Source organism: Anopheles coluzzii, chromosome 3 (assembly GCF_943734685.1).
Source record: "Anopheles coluzzii chromosome 3, AcolN3, whole genome shotgun sequence".
Taxonomy (NCBI): domain Eukaryota; kingdom Metazoa; phylum Arthropoda; class Insecta; order Diptera; family Culicidae; genus Anopheles; species Anopheles coluzzii.
This window is the reverse complement of record NC_064671.1, coordinates 3,194,120-3,212,764: the sequence shown is the minus strand read 5'-3', so window position 1 is coordinate 3,212,764 and position 18,645 is coordinate 3,194,120. Positions and strand designations below refer to the sequence as shown.

The 18,645-nt window shown below is 44.5% G+C and overlaps 1 long non-coding RNA gene across 1 annotated transcript; it reads right to left on the bottom strand.

The window, feature by feature from the left end:
• Positions 1-17,136: 17,136 nt before the first annotated feature.
• Positions 17,137-18,037, bottom strand: LOC120959493 (uncharacterized). The gene is made up of 2 exons (XR_007452576.1): positions 17,643-18,037; positions 17,137-17,492 (listed from the first exon to the last, which is right to left on the bottom strand). It is a non-coding gene; the product is annotated as an uncharacterized LOC120959493 (long non-coding RNA).
• Between the last annotated feature and the right edge of the window lie 608 nt (positions 18,038-18,645).

Here is an 18,645-nt window from a genome sequence, read left to right as displayed (position 1 = left end):
CACCTGTTTTTCTTTAATTTTCAACTTTCTTTGTAACCCTAGGACGGGAGAGAGAGAGGGTATGAAATATAGATGACGGAGAACGACTTGCGAGTACATACCGTTGGTTGGCATTTTTCGACACCGAAATCGAGATGGAGACGAACGGCCCGGCCCGGAGTCGTCGCTTATTCTCAGTAATAATTTTACACAAAGTGCTGAAGCTAAAGTGTAGAAAAAGGTTAAATATTTTCACTTAAGTGTGTTCACACAGGAATAAAGGCAGCGAAACCATCTTTCTGTGGTTCACGTGCGTGTGTGTGTGTGCTATGAACTGTGTCTAGAAAAAGGGACGTGCAAAAAAAAGGATAATAAAATTATTGCTTTGCTAATACTAAAGCGTGTTTTGTGCAATGTTGGTTTTAATATTGATACTTATTTTTGTTTTTGTTTTGTTTTATGTATTGGTGTTGTTTGTTCTCCCTTGAAGATGTTCAATACACATACGAACGTTGTCTGCTGCCTCAGCTCAAAGCCTACTACTGTGTGTGCGCTAGATAAAAAGTAAAGTGTGTTGATATATCAGGTGGGCTTATCCAGTGCAATTTGACGTCTAAAAACGAAAATAGGAAGAACACCTGGTCTGACAGTTAGATCCATAGCAAACTGGATGCTTTGATGATTTTTCTATGGACTCACTCATAACGCTATCCAAAACTTTCACAATTTTACTCGAAATTTGAGATCAATCGGTGGTCTGTTGAACATGACCAAAGAATGTATGCTCTGATAAATTACTCACTTTCAGTATAAAATCATATTTGATTCGTTTGGTACACTGCTCCTTGCTTACTGGCAGAAAGGATTCAATAATTGTTGCCTATGTATCAGAATTTGGCGAAGGAAATGTTCTTTTTTGGAATCTATAGCCTTCAAATCTTCGTTTTAATCCAAGAACTGGATGCCACGTAAGTTTTTTTGGCTTCTTTCTTCGTGCTACGCCTGAGCAAAACCACATAAAATTTCTGTGAGATTTCTTTTAAACTTCAAGGCATACTAGATTTTGTTATTGAACAAACCGTCAAATTGTGTGTTGATGTATTGGTGAGAAAGAACACCATAAGCCCACCTGATATATACACGATCCACATGATATATCACTTTGATAAAAAGCAAGAACAGGATAGCATTTCCTTCTGCTCCCCCCCCCCCGGGAGGTGTTATAACCTTTGCTGATTGATAACGCAAAGGAAGTGGGTGCAATAATATCGCTACTCTCAGGTCAGCTTCAAACTGCCATTCAAAAAATGCAAAGTACTGCAGTAAGTGTGAACAGTTGTCACCTAGCGCTTTGAATGCCGCTTTGAAATTAATTGTTTTGCACTGATAAGCTGGAAAACATCAAACGGAATGTGCAAGAATCCGGTGCAAGAATCACACAGCCTTGGCTGAATGCTGACTGCAGCACCGGTGCCGAAGAGCAAGAAGCAAGAAGCCAACCAGCCTTTGGTGCTCAATTTGTCATGTATGCGGTTGTACGGTGTAGTTTCTTGTTTGCTATTCATCATCTTGTGTCATCAGACGATAAAACGCTCATTTCCTATTCAAAGGATTTCAATTAGAAGCCTACCCCGGTAGCGTAAGCCATCCCATCACTTCCTTCCTACTAATCTGCACCCCCAGCTGGTGTTGTATATGCATACACACTATGGAGCGCCTACTACGCCTTTGTTGATCGAAGGAAAGGTTTGTCACTCATCATAATAATCTCACGACGTAGGAGAAACACAAACGGGCTTTTTGAGGGGCAGTGAAGAAATGTCTAGCAAATATGCATTATTCTCACTTTGACCAATGGAAATGGTGACGAGAGGTTAGAATCTCTTTTGTAATCACTTGTGCTTATCAATACAGCACGTTGTGCATACTCCGCTCTGGACTGGGCTCAATCATGTGAATGACATTCGAATATCGACACGCTGGACAGCAAAGAACATACAAAACTGCATACGCCAAAGCACAACGCCATTACTCACCACCACGCTCTATAGACACATCAATGTAACAAACGACAACAACAAAAAAAAGCCACGAAATCCTGTTTTATGTTGGTGGTGGGTAGCAGCAGCAGCATCGAGTAGCAAAAGGTCGAGTAGCAAAAGGTTGTAATAAAGCGAAGAGAGAAACAGGGGCTTTCTGCGAGTGAGGAGAAAATACAAAATGATACAAAATTGATTTACCATTGCCCTTCGCGGTGGAGCGGCGTAAAACAGAGCTGCTTTTCCAAAAGTAATATACATTAACGTCAGCCAGCTTTAATAATCATTGCGTTGAGCACATCCATACATATGTGTCGGGGGTCGGCGGTCTGGTCGCTGGGCAGACAAATTTATACCGGCCGTTGCCGGCCGGTTTTCCGGTACCAATCCAAAGCCTTGAAGCCTTGATTTTGTGTCGATGCTTTTGAGGAAGAAAGGAAGGAAGCAAAAAACACGTCCAAAGGTCCAGGTTCCAGGATTGCAGTGGTACACAGTAGAGAGGCGATTTGTGGCCCTGTACTACTAGAGGAATCATTATTGCCCATGCGATCTCGTACCGAAGGATGTGGAGTGTATCAATTTTTCAACCACCACCACTGCGTAGTATTACAAAGTGCCCAAGAAACACAGTAAGCTGTGCGTTTGATCGAAACATCTGAGACTGCAAACGATCGCGCGGTCGAGCTTGCTGATCGGGCTGCTGATCGGGCTTGTTTGCGAGCAAAATTGCAACGGCAAACACAGAAAACCAAGAAAATCACGTTTTAAAATGCAAATAGCCGTGGCGTTTAATCGATCATTTATAATGATAATTAATGAAAGTATTGCATAGTTTAGAAAGAAAAAAACGGAAGGTAAGTTGATAATTAGTTTTTGTGCACAATTTATGCTTCGTTTCGATGTCGTTCGATGCGACGGGACGGGTGCTGCCACGCTAAAAGGTGCTCAACGTTTGCAATCCGCTTGGTCGGCAGGTCCCAGGCAGGAGCCAAGCGGAGGGGGGGGACCAAGTGTATAATTATGGGGAATGGGTGCCCTTCCGCTTCGTTTTTTTATATTTATATATTATAATAAAAAACCAATTTATCAATGAAACTTCTCGTCTTTCGTCAGACGGTGTGTTGCATTTTACTTGCGAAAATTGAGAATCTACATTATGCCAGCGACGTCTTTTATGATCAACTAAAGTGAATATATAATGAGCATCCATACCCAGGAGCCAACGGTTGGTCACTCATAGCTTTTCTGCTACACCGAGGGCTGTCGTCGGGGCAAAGCGGCCGGTTTGCAACGCAAAAGCAATCCTGTGCGCTCTGCCGATCGATTCCGTTTCGAACAAATCGGTTAAATCGGTGTGCGACTCGATCGTACACATAAATATTTAATGCAGAAAGCAGTGCTTGCTTGGATGCAATTAAAATAATTACTCGCTTGCTGCGAGTTCTGGTCCGTCTACGCAGCCCGAACCTCCGCTGCTTGTGCGCGCACAGTACTAGATCGACCTTAGCGTCAACGCGATAAGCTTAATCATCCGTCACGTCATGCGAGAACGAAAAAAAAGGAAAGAAAAAATGTCAACATCTTGTAACGAGTGCAATAAAGTCAGCCAGTAGACAGCAAATTTAAATTCACTATTTAAGCGACTGGCAGGCAAACAGTGCCCCCGCCTCACATGCGTATTACGCGGTGGTGCGTAAGCGCAGCAACTTCGGCAGCATGTGACATGTGCTTAGAAGATAATGCATTACTAACTGCATGGTGCAAAATCGCACCGAGAGTTCGAAAAAGGGGTGCGAATTCGAATTCTAGACAATATGGGCTTATTTTATACGGTGCACAACATTTAGATCGATGCATTTGGTGCACATTTCATGAATGCAGGTACAAATGCCGAAAGAAAGACCGACCGATCACAACCGAACCGAAAGGGTGGTGGCAGGTTGGTGCAAACACGGCAATTGTACAATTAGTATGCAGATGGGAATAATTGCTTTCAATCTATCGAACTATGAAGGGCTTATGCACTCGGAAGCGGCCAAGGAGCAGTTGTGTGCATTTGTGTGTGTGTGTGTGTGCACCTACGACAAGCGCAAATGTAAATGAGCAGGGATGGGAGCTACTAGCGGGCCTAGCCTGGCGGACCTGTTGTGGTTTGCCGTTGTTACTGTGAGTGCAGTACGCGTGTGTGTACGTGTGTGCGTCGTCATGGTCGATGTTTGCCCGTTTATTTAACGCCTTTTTACGACGGTGCAATAAAGATTGGCTGTGCACTTTTGGTGTCATATGGCAAATTGATGGTAGGAAATGAACATTTAAGGGACTTACTTGCAACCCGGGCCGATATTGTGCATTATAAGTGCATTTTTAATCGATGTGTTCTTTTTCGATTTGCGCGTTCAGCGTCGAACTGGCGCACCCGACCAACACACACACACGCGCGAACGGAAAGGGAGACGCGCGCGTGTTAGCAAACACCGGTTCGCACAAGGGGTGGGGGGGAGGCAAACCGTGAGCCGTTGGTGGTGGAAGGAACCGGTACGTACACCCCTTGTCGTGGAATGAGGGTGATGGTAGCACACACGCATATTTTTCCGACATCACATTCGGGCCACAGCGGGCCTCAAAGAAGTGGAAAGATCAACTGCCAACATTTGTTCGTGGCGCGAATCATGCTTGACGGTCATGCAACCCGGAATGTGTGCAGTTGTGCATCACAGAAGAAAGCCAGCGAAAAGCTATGCTGCGCGGCACGGCTCTATATATGCTGCGCGTGCATGGCAACCAAAGGTTTGCTACGATTCCGAATGTTTACACGCGATATTTATGTTCTTTAAAAACCTCGGTGGCTCTCGGGTGGATGCTCCGAGATTTTGCATGTTTCATGTTGTTCTTTGGATAAATCATTCAAAAACATACTTTAATTTTCGGAGTCGGAGCTCGGATGCCTTCATGCTGGCCAGCCATTGTCGTTGCATTTGTTTCTCTGTTAAGAATTTAGCCCCCCCTCGAAATGTCCGATGTTGTTCATTTCGGACTGTGCGTGCATAGTGTTTGCACCGCCACAGCGTACTTAGATCGGATAGACACAACCCGGTCGGCCCCAAAAACATAGATTGATGGAGAGCATTGGAGAAGAAGATATAGCCGTTCAGGGTTCGGGGTTCGGGGGGCTGGCAGTTTGATGTATTGTGTCCGTGATTTGCAATCAATCTCACGCGAGCTTAAGCATGTCAAGCACTGGACACAGCAGAGCAGCAGCAGCACAGCAGCAGCACACAATCCAAAGCCGAAGCTCGTTTAATTCGCAACCATTTTTCCTACTTCGCATGCAATTTGCCACCGGTGGCCGGTGGCCGATGTCCGTTTCCTGGTGGGGGAGGAGAAGGAAGGTATCCGCCACCCCCTGTATCCGTATATGTAAATATGCGTGTTTGTATCCGCACTCTAAGTACGCACAATTAATTTAAAGGCAATAAAATTCAATCGGAAGTGCTCTAGCGTGTGTGTGTGTGCGTGTGCGTGAGGAAAGACACATCCACACCGGGTGGGGAGTGAGCTGTGAGAGGTGGAGGAAGTTCACACAACATTTATCCCTCGTCAGTTCCGCTTTCAATATTTATTTCGTTTGCCTTTTTGATTGCAAAAGGTTTTTGGCGTGGTTTCGGTTCGGTTCGGTTTGGTCTCGGCGAAAAAGCGACCCCCCCTGTTTTTCCACGCCCGATGTGGCACGGGGCCCACGGGCCAATATGTTGCTGCTCTGCCTGTGCGCTGTGTCTGTCGGTCCCTGCTGCAAAGGGGGACGGCGTTTACTCTGCTACGGGAAGGGAGGTACCAGCACTCGATGTGCGTTGAATGCGTGGGAGAGTGACGAATGGGATGGTCGATGGTGTAATGTGTGGAGTGGAGTGGTTTGTGAGCTACAACTCGGTTCCGTTTCTCCATACACTTGTTGAGCAGCCGGAGCCGTTAGTGTTCACGCGAACTGAACAATTAACTGGAAAAAAGGGTGCCTCAGCTCTATATGTCACTTGTTCATTTATAGTTCAGAGGTTCCACAATGGAGGGAAATAGATAAATAAATAAAAAACGTTAAAACTATAACTATTTTGTGAAAGAATACAATGACATTTACATCAAATGGATTACAAAAAAATAAAACATAATCTTTGCCCATTTGGGAATACAAATATTCAATGAGGCGGACAATAACTTGCCCTACATTTGCCTTTTCGAGGGAGCAGGAATGAGATGATGTCTGCATACGCCGATAGCGCACTAATCGGGTATCGAATTCTTTGCTTTCGCAGTGGAAAACATTTGATTTTTCCTTTCGTAGGAAAATCACCCTCCCGGCCTGCTAGGATGAATGGGGCATGAGCGCTGCTGAAGAATAATGGAAATATAATAAGATACATAATGGTAAAAGTGGCCAGTCGAATAAAAGTAGGCGTCGCATTTTTTCTTCTTCTTCTTTTTGCATCCATCCCATGCCCATTGCGGGTTGGGTTGGTTGGGTGTGCGCGGCTCGATAAAGGAAATATTTTTTTTTTATTATTTTTATTATCAAGCAACATCTCCCCGCAGTGCCTTTTGTGCGTTTTTCCCCGCAAACGAGTTGCGGTAGCCCAGTGTGTATGCTGATTCGAGAGAGTGTAAGGGACACACAGTTTCCCTCGGCACAGTAAGGGGGACGAAATGATTTTTCCCTGTCGGTTCAAGAGTGCAAACAATCATAAACGGGACAGTTTCATATCCATATTACACGACTGACTGGCTTTTTCTTCTCTCCTGGCCTCTATCTGTAAGAGCATTTTCTGGTATTAGCTGCCGTGGGGAGCAAAAGGGGTTTCCCCTGTAGCCGCTTCCGGGGCCGTATAGCGCAGCCGAAATATCCAGTTGGAATTGAGTTACCGTCCAAGCAAGCGTTGCAAACGTTATGCTGGACGTTAGGATGTTAGAAAAGCAACAAAAAACGAAAAAAAGGTACTTTACCCCGAACTGTAAGTAAAATCCAAGAACCGTAGAAGGAAAGGGGATGTGTTTTCTCAGCGATGCATGATGTATTGAAATTATTTTCTTATATTTGGCGCCTGGGGCATACACAGAGTATGCGATTGCATTCCCTTTTATGCTTCCCCATTCCATCCTACAAAGTACAACTATTGATGCTTGTGGGTATAGTGATAAAGAGAAAAAAAAAAACAACTCACAGGACCCCTTTTCCGAGGACACAGTCTCAATGTTTGTAAAACATTTCCCTCCATTATTGAAGCAGCTTGAAGCAGCTAAGATCGATCAACGTGTTTTAGCACGGCGCGCAACACTGTACATTGTTTATTTGTTGCTTCTGACACAGTGTTTTTCCTCCAAGCTGGGCTAGTCCTGCAAAGAATTGGGCAAAAATGCTTCCCCCCCCCCGCTACTTCTGTTAGAAGGGCCGCCGTCGTTTTGCCGTGCAGCCTTGCAAGGAATAGAATGATGAAAGCGGATACTAATGAATGTATTTGATTAACAGCTGGAATTGGAAAAATGTGGAAACGAACGAAGAAGTATCCAGCGATCCCTGGGATTCCAAGGACCCTGGGACTGCGGGTGAGCATTTGCTGGCTCTACGCTTGAAATAAGATATAATTACTTCCGCAAAAAGTTTAATGAACTTTGAAAAATATCCCTCCTTTGCGTAGAGCTTCTTCTGCGTCATCAAAGGTTTTCGGTGTTGCGCTCGGGCGTGGTGTTCCCTCCCCGCCGCCTACTTCGAAGTACAAAGGTAGCGGTGAGCGGACTTATAATTGTGATTAAGTCTTACTCCTTTAATTACAATTGAATTTTCCTTTTGGTGTTCGTTCATTATTGGGGGGGGACATCTGACACAATTGTTTTCGGTATCGTAGTAGCAGTAGTAGGCCTTGGTGCAAAAGATAAGTGATTTTATTACGTTGGCCGCATTTATGAATGATGACATTTACTACCATTTCCAGTGTTATTGTCAGATGGGATGTGGGCAAAGCAAAGTTTTTGGAACATAAATAGCCATCCATTCACCGTGTGCAGTGTGCCAGCGAAACTTTGAACCATTTTAAATGGACACAGACGCATAAAACAGAGCAACTTTGGATCATTCTTCCGTTGTTTTTTTTTCGAAATAACAGTCATTGCAACAGTTTGCACATGATGTTCGTGGTAATTGAAATAAATGCTTCCATTCCGTTTTTTACATCAAGGAAACACGCGTAGCTGTGATGTTGAGAAAGCACCGAAAGTACTGAAAATCAAATTACAAATGTAGCTACATTCCCGCACCCGCGGCCCGAGAACGATGAAGTGCTGAAAGTATGAAACAACAGTAAGGGCGGTGTTGTGTGTGTTGTGTCGCCAGCCGGATTTAAGAGGGAGCCGGTGATGTTTCGTATCTATTTTTTGGGAAGTGCGGAGAGCCCCGAAGACACGAGCCACGAGTGGGAGAGAGAGAGAGAGTGACAAGTGCTAAAATTATTAAATTTATATTTTCGTGGGAATTAAATATTCCTGTTGAAGAGATTACATTAATGCTCACTCCCCTGTTCCAGCGGGGTTTTTTTTTGGTCCTAGCAGCAGTCGCTCCATTATTGTGTCAGGTGTTCAACAGTTTCGGTTAATGTGTTTCGGAGGCAATAGCAATAGAATTAGGTCTCAAAATGGCATGAGTAATGTGGCAGCAGGGACCGAGGTGCGAGAGAGCACCAAAATTTGTGGTTTAAATTAGGTCGTTCATAAAAAATGAATATCCAATATGCTAAGAGCATATTTATCTACCTCACGTCTACAATAGCAGTTGGATGCAGTTGGATTTACGGTACCATGGGTGGTGACTGTTTTATTATCGTTTTTCTGTCTTTGTTCTACACACATACACACACACAGGACAGACACAGTGTCCTCGGTTAAGATGAGTTCATCTTCAGTGGCTTCCTTGGCGCTGTACGGAGTTGAGAGCCTGACTTTATGAGCATGAGTCTCCCTCCCCATCCCCCGATTCAAAGGCAAATCGGGTGTCAATCATCGATCCACCCGGGATCGAATCCGCATCCTGAAAATGTGTTGTTTCATGCTGCCTTTGATGCTGCCGATCGCAAGAATTGATCGCAAGAGTGCTGCTAACTCTCTAATACACATGCACCTAAACAATGCGATACGCTGGAAGATCGAAATCAGCGGTCACGGTTACGGGCACATTACGAACTGTATGAGGAACTGTATGGACAGAAGTGAATTCATACATTCAATTGTATTGTTGTTGTTGTTGTTGTTGTTGAGAGAATAGCTGTATCATTTTTAAACTGCAGCAACACAGGGCTGAAAAGGCTTTAACAGCATTGTAACTTGTAAGAGCCACCAGGCGAAGCTCATCCTTCACACACACTTCAGAACCTTCCTCCAGCTCGCTCTCCTTAGGCTCCTTCGTTCGTTGCTACGGGTTGCTACGGGGCGACGGCGGCGACGTGCGAGGGATACTTCTGTCACTCAAGTCGCTGCGTGCGTAATAAATACATATGGAATTAATAATGATATAATATAATTGATTCAACAATAAACATCAATCAAATCAATCGGAATACAACAGAACTGACGATCATCATCATCGGCAATTTCGAGAAACTAGTTATGCATTAAAAGTAAGCGCCCTTTTATCGTACCGCTGCGATTGAGATAAAGGCGGAGACGCTTTACAAACCGAAAGGGGTTTCTTGCATGTACTTGTGTGTGTGTGTGTGTGTACATGACTCGGCTTAAAACGTTAGCGAGATCTATAGAACTAACTGACTGGCGCAACTACACAGCGGGAGCGGGAGCATAACGACACAAACGCACAAACACACAGCAGACAACGGCGAAGAGCACACCTCGATTAGAGGGGGGGCTACAAAAGGCCGCGTCCATTTCCCTACGCCACGATGCCTGCTCCGGCAGAGTGAGTTTTTCCGATTCCGACCATTAGCGACGGCCCGGAGGCATGGAGCGGAGGTGGAAAATCAAATGAATGAATCGAATGAATCGTGTTGCTTTGGGGCACTCGTAGACACACACCGCTAGTAGCTCTAGCGGGTGTGTGTGATTCATAAGGTAAATAGACAAATAATACGAGGAAGGCAGGAAGGCTGGCAAGGCAGGCTGGCCAACAACGGAAAATGTATTTATTTTGAAAGACAAAAGCTAAAAAAGAAAGACGAACAAAAGGGGCTTCAGCAACTATTGGACGCGGGCGTTATAGAATTATGCTATCCCCGATCGGCTTGTCCGGCATCTTCAACCGACCGCGGAAGGGGGAGGGAAGGTGTATACACACATCCATCAGTAAATGATTAGGCCGTTTTTTTATACCTTTTCTCCCGTTGTTCACCTTAGCCCGAAATGTACTCCCCCCCAAACCTGTCTGTAGCCATAGTAACCGCGCGCGCGTGACGTTTTCCTATATGCGCTTAATGCGCCGAAATGTATGTACAATCGTATTGTGTACGGGGGGAGTTCCTTTCCCAACGACTAAAGGCCGTCGTCTTCTGCTTTCGAGGTTTCGATTGTCTATTATCTATTGTTACGCCGACAAAAGGCGCGAAGCGCGAAACACGCAGAATGATTTATGCATATCATATAGTGATTGAACTTTTTCCTTTATTATGACAGTAAAAGGGTGAAATAAGTGAATAAAAAACACCAATTTGTCTGTAATCACACGGCGTACGCGAGCGAGCGGGCGAGCGAATGGTGGATGGTTTCGTATGTTTGTTGAGCGCTTTACAGTTACTACTTCCTAGATGAAAGCAAACCCTTTCGCTGCCTCCTTGCGCCATCGTGTGCCGATCGTGCCGAATGGGCGATACTGCCGTTTTTTTACGCGGCCGGTGCTGCGTTTACATCTCCCGAGATGAAGATGATGTTTGCAGGATTGGGCAGGCAGGTGAAGAGGTGAGAAGGTGACAGGCAAGTCCATTTCGATCTTGCTTTGTAGTTTTGTGTGTGTGTGTGTGCGTTTGATCTTGGATTAGGCGTAAACAGAACGAATTCGGAAACCGAAACCATTGGCGCCTGGTTCTTAATGATTTGACCGGGCGCGTTTGCAAGGGCTGCGTAGTGGACTACGTTTGCGCACCGGGGTTGATCACCTTTCTTGGGTTTGGAAGCGTATGATCATGATCTCGTTTGATACCGCTTCTTGCGTTGCGTATTCGCGCTCCGCTAGATTATTGTTTTGGGTTCCGGATAATTGCACCATAGTTAATTGGTAATATTTTTGCGTTTTACTTACAGCACGAGCCATTCCAGCGTCAGCATTGTACAATGAACTGAACACTATTTTAAGTGCCGTTGCTAGTTATATATAAGTACTACACTTACAGATCCCCCCTTACAAAAAGGTTGTTAAAATAAATGTACTTTTTGAGGCAATTAGCCGTAAAAAAATCTCAAAGATATGAAACCTGTTGTTGTAACAGGAGAAACATGTCTGCAGATATATTGTAGCACGCCGTTTTGTGTTTCATTTGCCGGATTTAGCCGCAAAAGTTGGCCAAAATTTTCACTGGTGCCTATCGCATCATGTAAATTGGAAGCGTAAAGGGGTGTTGGTTGGTTGGTTGGCCTGCGAGCATGTTTATGAATCGTCTAAATGATACATTTAAATTCTCCCTCATTTTTAAGTCCCTTTTGGATGTTTAATTAGTTTTCGGCAGGTTTTCGGTAGCAGCAATGAGTCGCCCAAACCCCTTGCGTGGCGTGGCGGTGAGGTTTTTAATAAAATATGAATGATCTCGAATTGCATCAGCGTCTCGGAAAAGAACTTGTAGCTTGTTCGGTACCGTAAAACCGGGGCGGCAAGCAAGGAGGATTTTGTGTCGAAGGTAAGGCGATATAGGGCGAACCGTAAAATTGCTCATCCACCTGGGTGCCCGATACCGGGGCGGGAGGGACGGGAGAGAGGGTTAATGGTGTACGCTACCGCATTTGTACCGCACGCTTTTGTAGGAGAGTAGATTTTGTGGAATAATCAAACCGCACACCGAATGTCGTCCTCGGCTCCGACAGGTTCTATGACAACAAAAGGGATACAAGTATTGTGTAGTTATGAGCGGGAATTGTGGTTTCTTCACATACGTCTTATGATGTGGCTGACTTCTTTTTCAACATTTCATTGAAAACGCTGAGGGTGTGTGTGTGTGTTTGGGCTATGTGTGAACCCTCAATGGGTTACTCTGCACAATCACTCGTTATCGTTGCGTTACTAGAAGCTACCCAAAAGTATATACGTTTCTTTGATACATTTTTTATTCTTTTTCATCTTAGTACAACGAACTACGGGGAGAAAAGTAACCTTATACAGGTGGTCCCTGAGATACGCGGTATCTCTTATATGTGGATTCGTTATACCGATTTCTAAATTAGATAGGTCCTTCAAAACTCCTCTTTAATTTAAATGTAAATTTTTGATTAATTTTTGATGTACAAGACCTTTGGCTCTAGATAATCAAAGTCTGTAAAATAGAGAGTCTTCTTCTTCTTTTTGACCCAACAATCGTTGTCGGTCAAGGCCAGCCTAAACCACTGGTGAGCTTGGCTTTCAGTGACTTATGGATTACCCCCCATTGCAGGATAGTCAGTCCTACGTATGGCGGCATATGGTCCATTTGGGGCTTGAACCCATGGCGGGCATGTTGTTAAGTCGTACGAGTTGACGACTGTACTACGAGAAAAGCGAGAGAGAGAGAGAGAGAGAGAGAGAGAGAGAGAAAGAGAGAGAGAGAGAGAGAGAGAGATAGAGAAAGAGTAAGCATCTGAATATGCTGTTTCAAACAAGCATTCGAATAACATAGGAGGATACATTCCCTCTCGTCCAAAAGACTAAGAAGAAAGAGTTTCAAAAACTATTTAGAAAAGTAGCAAAATTGTAATCTTGAGTCAAAATTATATCAAATAATCATTTTGGTAGCTAAAGTACAACACGGTAATCAAAATTACGAGCGAAATCTCTCTAAGATGAAGTTTCTTCAAGATGAAATGCTTCTATAAGATGAACAATTTGACAGTTATTGTCATGGATACTCCATAGCAACAAGGATATTTTGTATGCATTTTCTAACTTTACTGTTTCACATTAGAGAGATTTCACTGAACACGAAATTTAGTTTTTTTTTCAACTGAAAACCGTGAAACTCTACTTACGTGCAAATTCCGAATACAGCGAAATCTCTCTAAGATGCAGTCTCTTCGTGATGAATTGTTTCTATAAGATGAACATTGTGATGGTCCGGTCATTTTCCATTCATTTTATGTTGCTTCAAGGTGAATATCTCCCTAAGGTGAATATCCTTCAAGCTGCAGATGCGTTTTGGCAGCCGAATTTATCGTAGATGAATTTTTGGATCATAGTTCATAAAAATATTGGTCAAAGGATACCATGCTTTTCCCGTGATTCTGTCTAAGCTGACGGCCACTGGACTGTATTCGGTTTCTTCTCGATCAAAATTAATAGCGTATTTCGGAGACAACCTGTATAGGTTTTTTTCATCTACGTAACCGGAGCGATAGACCTTGCTAGTGGGAAAACGGTCTAGATTGGGAATTGAACCTATTTCAGCCTTTTCAGGACCCTCCGTGCTCCTGATATGATACACCTACGGTACAAAAACGCAGCTAACGCATTTTAACGGGAACAGTTCGAAGTATAACCTGATGCCTGATGGTCTTGCATTGTAGTCTCAGTGTCTGTACTAATGGAAAGGGTGTTGAAAAGGTGGTACAAGCTTCATCAGTCAAAATGGTCGAATTTATGATTGGGCTCTGTGAACAAAACACCTTCCTCTTCGTCTCGTCTCGTCTCGTCTTGCAGTCCAGCTAAAGGTAGAGATGTTAGCGCATAATAGCATCATAAAAGGGGCGAGCCTTATGCCTTATGCGGAGGGGGAGAAATAAAGGCAATAGGACTCGGTATATCACTGCCATTGTTTGAAATGTTCATTATTTGTGCAAATACTACGTCCGTACCATGCACGCATGCCGTCGTCTAGCCAAATGGTAAGTCGATATGGTGATGATATATTTTTATTTCCTTTCATAATAAACCCAGGGCAACCCAGCAGTTGGAGTGAGAAACGCGCCCAATAACAACAACACGAGCAGGAGAGTAGAGCACAATGCACGACACAGGCAGGGTGGGTGAAATCGAATTGCATTTATACAAAACAAATCCAGCTAATGCAGCGATATCTGGTTACGTTTGACAGAGCGCGTGTGGCTATCGAAATATCTCGTACGTATCGGTGTGGCAGCATCTTGGCGACTTGAGGTGGACGAAGCAATAGTAGGCTGCGGACGTTGTGAGTGCGCGTGGTTTCCGGGTGTTTGTGTGTGTGCGTGAATAAACAAAAGGACAATCGATGAGCGGGAGCAGGGGAATAGAGAACACCGTCCATTCACCATTTAAAGGGAGAGATCCTATTCGGATGTGGCACCACGCACGCTGCACAAGCGCCCGTGGTTCGTACGTAGTACACTTGACTGCCAAATGCATCCAACGTTCCAGGACTGACCACTATCGCTTCATTCATGTGCGGTTCCGTGGATAGGATACGCGCCCACCCATCCACCCACCCTCTCGTACTGCACCAACAACATGAACATCATCGATTGCAAAAGCAATCATAATGAAATGGATATTTATGCGATGATTGTTTGCTTAGACAAGATCACAACGTTCAAATTGGATAGCTTGATGATGGGCTGGCGAACTAGCGGCGCTGGTCGGTCGGTTTGGATTGGTTTGCCTTTCGCCTGTTGTCATCATGAGACCATCATCATGAGCGTAGTGGGCTTGCCTGGATACAACAGTATCACAGCGTTTACCGGCCGATGCGTATACAGCCACAGTCACTGCACACAGTCTCAATTTACACATCGTTATGGAGAAATAAATAAATTTAAATAAATTAATGACTTAAAAGCATTTGTTAATTTGATTGTTTTACAAAGGGGGAGTGGGAGGGTTTTGCGCGTACCTCGCGTCATCATGAACGAATTGCAGGGGGTTTGTGGTTGCAGTTTGATCGTGATAATTACCTTTCCTTTCAAATTGTATCAAAATCAGCTCCAGTTTTCGAGCTTCGAATCTGTCTGTGGCATTACGGGGGGGAGAGGCTTTTCCTAAAGGAATCAAAAAATGGGAAAACAAACGTTTGTATTTTACCTCGCAATTCCCCTCGGCCCTATCGACTGGCTAGAAAAAACCCGAGATCGCGTTTTGATTTACTAGGGCCAGACATGTGATAGGCATTCCCGAGAGTGTGTTGTATTCTCCGCAATCCGAGCACCGAGCAGGAGGAAGAGGAGGAGGAGGGCAAGGGCAAGGAAAGCGAGGAATTTTTATTGCGTCCAGATGATTTCTTTTAGTGAAATTAATTGAAACGATAAATTTTCTTCGGTCACGTCATAACATACACAGATAGAGAGAGAGAGAGCGGCAGAGAGGCAATATGGGATGGAGTATAGGTTGCAATCTGAGAAACGGCCCATCATGCTGCGTTCTGATAGAGCCAAGGGTGGCACATGGAGACGGGTTGTTGCAACTGTGTTATTGTTATTAGGTTTGCCGAATAATGAAATAATTAAGAACCAGTGTGCTTGCACGGTTCACCCCGCAGTACACACACTATAAATAAATGCGATTCTGATTCATTTATTTATCTCTCTTGCACTCCCGGATTGAACCTTGGAGGCCAAACACTTGAACACAGCATTATGGTTTGCGTATGTGGTACTACATCGGTGCGCAACATGCGGTGAGCAAAATGCTCGCCTTCATAAAGCGCAGTAAATTATGTCGCTTGCGCTGATATTACTACTACGAGCAACTGCGGGCTGTCGGGTGAGATTTTCACAGCATTACACCAAACGTTTTGACAACACACACACACCAAACGCCAACGCTGACTGGTGTGTAAGTTCGCTGCAGGACAATAAATCAAATCGAAGCAGCCTTTTCTTTCGACGACAACGATAGCGCGCTGGTGAAAGATATCACAAGATCTGCGAATTTGTGTGTGTAATTGTGTGCGTCTGACTGGGAAAAGAATTTGAAGCACGTCGTGTTTCCTGGCACAGGAAAAGAAATTCTATTAGATGTCACACGTGTAGGAACACAAGTGAGTAGAAGAGCGCTAGCAGCTGACAAAATGGGAAATTATGGTGGAAATTATGCTCATTTCTATCCCCGGTACGTTGAGCAGAAGCAGCTTTTAAATGCTTTATGTAGATTGATGGCATTGAAATAGGTGTAAAACGAATGTGCAGGTGTGTTGTAAGTCAACTGAAACGAATGTAAAAGCAATTAAGCTGGTAAATTATGCGTTTGATAATTTATTGCATGTCAAGGAATTATTGCAACAATGGAGAATGAACCAGCCCAGATCCACTGTCCAACTTAATTTTAATCGATAACGATAATTGTGTCGAATGATCAAATTGAACATCGCTCCTTCAATCTTCATAAATTACCTTGATATAATGCGATATGAGTCGAAGGAAGCGTCCAAAAAGACTGCTTGATGCCCAACCAATGAACCAAACCTACCCTTATCCATATCCTATAGATGTACATGTACACAATCTAAACTGGTCACGCCTGGTCCTCGCTGGTTGGCTGTGTTGTATGGATGTAGCTGTACTAACACATCGCTGCGCTACGGGGTTTTCCACATTTCCACCAACGCGCGCCAAACGCGATGCAAATTGGGGTTGAAGGATTTGGGAAATTTGATTGAAACAAAGAGGTGGCGCTGTTTCGAGGTGTTCGAGGTTTGGCGAGGCGATAAAGGGTTGGGAAAAAAAGGGACAACAGCGGTAACGGTAAGTATGTCATCGAATAGCAGCATCCCTTCTAGGGTAGCAGCAGTAACCCCGTCGCAGCGAGGCGATGAAGCTGAGATAGCAGAGGTTTCGTCCTCAGCTAAAAAGGAGGGTGCGGAAAAGGCCGCTCCTCGGTCTTTGCATAATGCCAGAAAACCGTAAAAACTTGAAAATAAACAACATTCATTGACATCGGTGGCAATCCATCTTCTTCATCTTTTTTTTTCTCTTCGCTCCGCACGCTCGCTCTCCTCAACTCTATCATTATTCAATCTGTACGGTTCAGCACTCTTTTTGCCACTCATCCGAAACCCGGTGCGACAGTTTTCCGAGTGGTGGAAAATTACACTTTCCACCACACGCTTGGCAGCTTGGCTTGGCAGCAGCGGCGTTTGGATAATGCTCACAAACCGTGCAACCCGGATGCCGTATTATTATTTGCCGTAGCAACAAATGGGAACGTGCTTTTGCATATTTAAATGTTATTTAATTCACTCGTTTCGAACTGGCTGTGTTTCTGTTTTTCTCCGTTTGCCGCCTGGTTTTGGCTGTCATCCTCCGGTACCGCTGTTATCAAAACACTTCACACAGCAATCCCAGAAAGTCCTGACGTTTAGGGGGGAGAGAGAGAGAGGGAGAGCATGTGTGCTTATTAATCATTTTTCAAAACAGCAAACAGAACGTAGCAACTGCGCGTAGTAGGCCGAGAGCACAATCAAAAACGGGAGGTCAAAAGTCGTTCGCTTTGGTACTTACAAGTGAGGCAGAAGATGGTGGTCAGCACACACGGTGCTCTGTACAAGAAGAACCGGGTTTAGGTGGGTTTTGGTAGCAAAAAGGAGTACATCCGCGGTTTAGAAATGTTTAGACGAAGTGATCGCAACTCAACAATGCTCACCAGGTAAGCTGCATTTCATCAACTTTCACCGTGTCTATGTGTTGAAAAGGTGTTCTCACGGGGCAGTGTTGGGTGGGGCGCACATCGACCCACCTAAGTCAAATGTAAACGGTGTGTCCTTTTCAGAAGCTTCGTCCTGTGCGTGTGCGCTTCAATCGATATATTCGATTCTGTTCAACACCATCCACTAGAGCGTGGACCAGAGATCCAACAAGGGCAATGTTTTTTTGTTGCTGCTGCTGCTCGTCTTTTATCGAAGCGTGCATTTGCCTTTGTGTATTTGCCGTCCCTTTTGCTCGCCGTGCACCGTCGTGTACAGTGTTCGTTTGTTTTTCCATTGACGACGAAAGCGACCGAGCGATATTTCACGGTGTGGTAAAGCAAACACACACACACACCCTTGCCGTGGTGCCGCTCGAGCGATATTGAGTCGATGGAAAAAGGCGAACACCATAAGGAAATCAGTTTCTATGAGCGTTATCAATACGCATGCTTCATTAATTTTCTAGTGTAAGACGACGATGGACGGAAAATATGGTAATAAAAAGAACAGTGCGCAAGTAAGCAGGGAGGGCCGGGGGCCGGGTTTAAGGTTCTTTCGCTTCGCTATAATCTAAGGAAAATATTAACCATTCGTTAAGGGGGCGGAGGGAGGGGAAGTGAGGTGGGTGGTGGTTTGCAACCGATCGATGTCGATGAAACCGTTTTACTCGTTTCTTATATTGAGTCTGTTTGCTTGGTCTCACTTTAAAAAAGAAAAACGGAGCGAATGCACGCGACGACGGGGAGGTGTGTGTTAATATTTACATTAAATTTTGTTACAGCAGGTTTTTAGCACGGTCGCTTACTCGTATGCGTCGT